At 43.5% G+C, this 5413-nt stretch overlaps 1 long non-coding RNA gene across 1 annotated transcript in view; it reads right to left on the bottom strand.

Moving 5' to 3' along the window:
• Positions 1-1152: 1152 nt before the first annotated feature.
• LOC143294018 (uncharacterized) overlaps positions 1153-5413 on the bottom strand; it is a 7898-nt gene continuing 3637 nt past the window's right edge. The window contains exons 2-3 of the long non-coding RNA XR_013056863.1: positions 1923-1973; positions 1153-1195 (exon numbers count right to left, since the gene is read on the bottom strand). This is a non-coding gene — a long non-coding RNA (uncharacterized LOC143294018). The remainder of the gene's footprint in view (positions 1196-1922; positions 1974-5413) is intronic.

The raw sequence follows: 5413 nt of genomic DNA on the forward strand, positions 1-5413 counted from the left end.
CAGCTGAAGATCGAAGTGACCAGGAAGATAGATAAGTTGTAAGTAAAGAAGATAGATATTGTGGGAGTATGCCATAAAAACAACAACAAACAAACAAAACAAAAAAAACAACAACAAAAAACAAACAAACAAACAACAACAACAACAAACAAACAAAAAACAAAAACAAAAACACGGTACACGAGCTTGGCAATTTTGAACTGGATGCGGAATTTAGTTGGAAGCCAGTGCAGCTCTTTTGAGCAAAGGCGTCACATGCAGGTGACTGTATATCTGAGGCCTGGGCGCATACAAAGCTCTGCTGCCCGACTCGTCCTCAGAAAGAAAAGATCTGAGCACATCACTCCTATTTTGCAACATCTCCATTGGCTCCCTGCCTCACACAGAATAAAGTATAAGATCAGCACTCTATGTGATAAATGTATTCACAAATCTGCCCCTCCCTATCTTTGTGGCTGCCTTCATCTCTACACTCCATCTCGCTCACTACGACCGGCTTCGGATCCACTCTGTTTACGCATACTCAGATTCAAACACTCCACTTTTGGACGCCGTTCTTTCTCTGTCTATGGACCTTGTATTTGGAATGAATTTCCTCTTTCGCTTCGTCAGGTCTCCGCACTCATCTCTTTCAAGTCTGGCCTTAAAACCCACCTCTTCACAAGATAGCCTCCCTCACCTACATCTTCCTTGTCTTCAGTTTCTTCAGTTTTAGAGTTTTCCATGCGTGTGAATGACTGGTGCGTAAGTGCTTAGATTTGTCTCTGCACAAAATTCAGCGCTATATTAATGGTGCATTATTATTATTATATCATTAAAGGAAGCATTGCCACCATGATGCTGGACACGCCACGCCCGGGGTGACGTCTCATGCCATGACGTGTGGTACCAGCACAGCTACCCGAAAATCTTGTTTGGGAGGAGTGAGGCCGGGAAGATGGGTTTAGAAATGAAGGAAATATTGCGAGTCCGGAAAGTGACTCGACCGTTGGACATCTCGCGCTCTGGCTGACCGCCTTCCCCGTTAGGCCTCAACAACAACAACAACAACAACAACAACAACAACAACAACAACAACACACACACACACACACACACACACACACACAGAGATATCTTTTACTATATAACACACTTCTTCAAACCTGTTAGGACCAAGGCACCCTCCATCCACCGTCATCACCCACAAGAAGACCTGTTGAAAGGAATGGAGTATTTTTATAAAAAAAAAAAGAAAAAAAAGGGGGTGGGCGTGGAGGGGACGGGGAAGGGTCGGGGGAACAACGTGGTTCCAGCAAGCACCCCTCCCGCCCGTCCCCTTCCCCCTCACACACACACACACACACACACACACACACACACACACACACACACACACCCAGTGTCTTGTCTTTTGTTTCTGTGCAGACAGGCAGCATTGTCTGGCGTGCTGTAACAGCGTCGCTCCTGTTTCGCAAGCAAGGAGCCTGAGATCCGGCTGTCAACATGATGAGTTAATCATGAGGCCTTGTCTTGACTGCGTGCAGCGGAGCTTGCTTTGTGCCCCCCAAATAAGCGGACACAATGGATTTCTTTCTCAACACGTCCGCGAGCGAGCGAGAGAGAGAAATCGTGCCAGGGAGAGAGAGAGACAGAGAGACAGACATACAGAGACAGACACAGAGAGAGAAAACGAGAGAGAGAAAGAGATAGAGACAGAGAGAGAGGCAGAGACAGAGACAGTACGTGTTTGCTGTCACTGACGCACGTACACACGTATGTACACGTGCACGTGTGAGTGCGCATGCATGAACGGACGTACAGCATACACACACACGCACACGCACATCCACTCTGGCTGTCTGTGTGTCTGTCTCAGTGTCTGTGTGTCTGTCGAATGAACGAACGAAGTGAGTTTGGGGAAAAAAAGGTTTTACACCCACCTTCAGACTGAAGAACCCAGCTCACGTGGATGTTGCTGATTAACGTTTCGCCTGTTTTGATGAAGTAAGATGTTTGATTATCAGAATATAGCGTCAACCGTCAAATGAAACATATAGCTAGGAACATGTAAGGGCATTCTCCGTGGATTGATTGATTCATGGAACTGTTTTATATATATATATATATATTTTTTTTTTTTAAACTAGCAAGTTAATTGCATACAGTAGCACAGCGATGAAGACACAAAGACACAGACACAAAGACACAGAATCACGGACACACACACACACACACACACACACACACACACACACACACAATCAGACTGCTATTACTGTCTTTTGCATAACAAACTGCATTTATTAACGGAAGAAAGGAACATCTCACTCCATTAATCATACATCAAATGTGACGGAAAGTGGGTTTTTATCACCGGATGTAAACACAGAAAGTCAGTGTATCCGAGTTTGACAGACAGTAAAGGAAGTTGCAAGAGAGGAAAAGTAGACCTACCCCTAAGCTTTGCGAAAACCCGTGTGATGTGATATATAACCACAGTCGTACACCAAAAGTAGGCTATAGTACTGGTTGTAGAGTGTTGTATGTGTTATTCATGCAGAAACACACACACTCACACATGCACGCATGCATGCACACACACACACACACACACACATACACACACACACACACACACACACACACACACACACACACACACAAACACACACACCGAAAAAGAAGAAGAAGAAGAAGCTGGAAGGAGTGTGCTCGTAACAGAACGTTCGAGTTGATTAGGGTCAATATCCATGGACGTCCCTCGCGAACGATGACGACGCTCAGTGACTCGGAAGATGGGAACGCAGCCCAAAGGCAGACCCACAAAATCAATGTGGCTGCACTGTGGACAGGCAATATTTTCGTAGATACTACGTCTCATCTCCTCTCTTTTGCAGGATTGATGCTGCTGGTTGAGGCACTCAAGACACACCTCTCCTTAAATGGGAAGCAAGGTGGAGTGATAGCCTAGATGTAACGCGTCCGCCAAGGCAGCGAGAGAATCTGAGCGCGCTGGTTCGAATCACGGCTCAGCTGCCGATATTTTCTCCCCCTCCACTAGATCTTGAGTGGTGGTCTGGACGCTAGTCATTCGGATGAGACGAAGAAACCGAGGTCCCGTGTGCAGCATGCACTTAGCGCACGTAAAAGAACCCACGGCAACAAAAGGGTTGTTCCTGGCAAAATCTGTAGAAAAATCCACTTCGATAGGAAAAACAAATAAAACTGCACGCAGGAAAAAATAACAAAAATACCAAAAAAAAAGGGATGGCGCTGTAGTGTAGCGACGCGCTCTCCCTGGGGAGAGCAGCCCGAATTTCACACAGAGAAATCTGTTGTGATAAAAAGAAATACAAATACAAATACAGGGGCAAACCAACCAAGCTGCCCCAAAACGACGACAATACGCACAATATAATGCGACTATAACATGCTGTCTGTCTCTGTCTGTCTGTCTGTTGTCTATCTATCTCTCTCAGCAGGAAGAGGAGAAAGAGAAACAGAAGGAGAAAGGAAGAGGTGATGGATGAGGGCATAATAACTGTCATAAAGATAACAGCAACAGTGTTGCAAACCAAAGTGAGAGAAACACGCACACACATACACACACACGCACACGCATACACACACGCACACGCACATACACCCACGCACACACGCACACACGCACACACACACACACACACACACACAGGGAAAACAACAATATTAAAACACTATCAACAAAATGCAAGCGGCACAAATTACATTGGTTCACTGTTAAGAACCACTTGGGAACTTGTCTATAACTCCTGATGCATGTGGAAGGATACGGTTTTGGGAAAAGAGATTAAAGAGTTCTGACGAACGTCTGCTTGGGTCAGTCGTGTCTGTTTACAAGGCCAAGTCTTTCAACGCATGATTGTATACACCACACATGACCAAAGGTGCTTTCTTACAATACACTTCCATTTTTACAATAAAAAAACAACAACAACGACATTCTCATTAATGAACTACTGAATAACTGCAAATTTATGGCCGAAACATCGTGTTTCCAAACACACCATTCAAGCTGTTCGAGTCGTGTTCAACATGCGTGCCTGAAACAGCCGTTAGTACATTCAATGAGAGGCCAGCAGTAGACCATATGCAGCCTGCATGATTTGAATCATCTCTCGAATTTTAGAATTATTTTATGAAAAACATTCCTTGAAGTGGTCACCAACGTTTCGTGAAGTCTGTGTATAACGAGTTTGTCTCCAACGTTTTGACAAGACTTTGGTCCGATTTGTGTATCTGTTCTATGTTTAATTTTCAGACTATTATCTACGGAGAGTTTTTATCTGACTTGTTTTAGTGTATTGTATGGTACACGTGTTCATTTTTATGTTGGTGTCTACAACGAGCCTGTGATCGCACACGTTAATTTCCATGTGGATTAATAAAGTGTTTTTGAATTTGAATTGAATTGAATTAATTCATTATGGAATAAATATTGTCCTAAGGTCAAGTGCGTAATATATGTTTCGGTGATGAAGCCTTACCTGTACGAAAGTGTGTCATCACAAGTCACTGGGAACATTGGTGTGGTTTTTTTTGTTGCTTTTTTCCATACAGTACAACATGTGCAACATAAGAAAAAAAAGTAGCACATATATAGCACGTATAATGAAGCTCGTGTCATTATTCCAAATATCAAAGTCTGTATTGTACACGTATCGATCGTTCTAACATTGATGTTTTTGAACTTTTTGCATTCTGTTGTTTCTCTTTCACAAAAAACAAAAACAAAAAAAACTTTAAGTAATTTTCAGTAGTTGTACTCGAATATTCATTCCAAATATTCATTTTTGATTCCACCCTTCATCAACCCGGTTTTCCCCAAACACACCACTCTTCCCCACCCCCACCCCCCTCCTCTCCTACTTTTTAAACGCTAACATTTAAATGTAATAACAATCAAAACTCTTAACAAAATGTCTACAGTCACCAGTATGTGTGACGGGGGATTAAACAAAATTCCTCCTCCTTCGGGACCCGAACCTTCACCAGTGACGACAGTCATACGTCACTCGTCACTTTCTCTCCCCACTCATCCTCCCCCCCCCCCCCCCCTCCTTCGTCAACACCCTTCCTCCCTCACAAGAACCGTGACAAGTGTAACACTGACCTCTTGGGGTCAGTGTCTATCATTGGCCTGTAATTTACGTCTGTCAAGAAACGAATCAACTATTCATAAACCTTTTTTCTCGGACTTCTCGTCTGGTTCGGCGAGCAGTGAAGAGCAAGTCGCCATGAAATTTGACTGACGTGGATAGGTAATTATCGTGTCAGTCATTTCTTTTTTTAATATTTTTATTTTTTAATATTATGGTAAATGATGCATGTGGAAGACAGATGTGGAATGGACAGTCAGTATCATGAAAATAGAATGTGGCTTCGTAAGAGG

Source organism: Babylonia areolata, chromosome 19, assembly GCF_041734735.1.
Source record: "Babylonia areolata isolate BAREFJ2019XMU chromosome 19, ASM4173473v1, whole genome shotgun sequence".
Taxonomy (NCBI): Eukaryota; Metazoa; Mollusca; class Gastropoda; order Neogastropoda; family Buccinidae; genus Babylonia; species Babylonia areolata.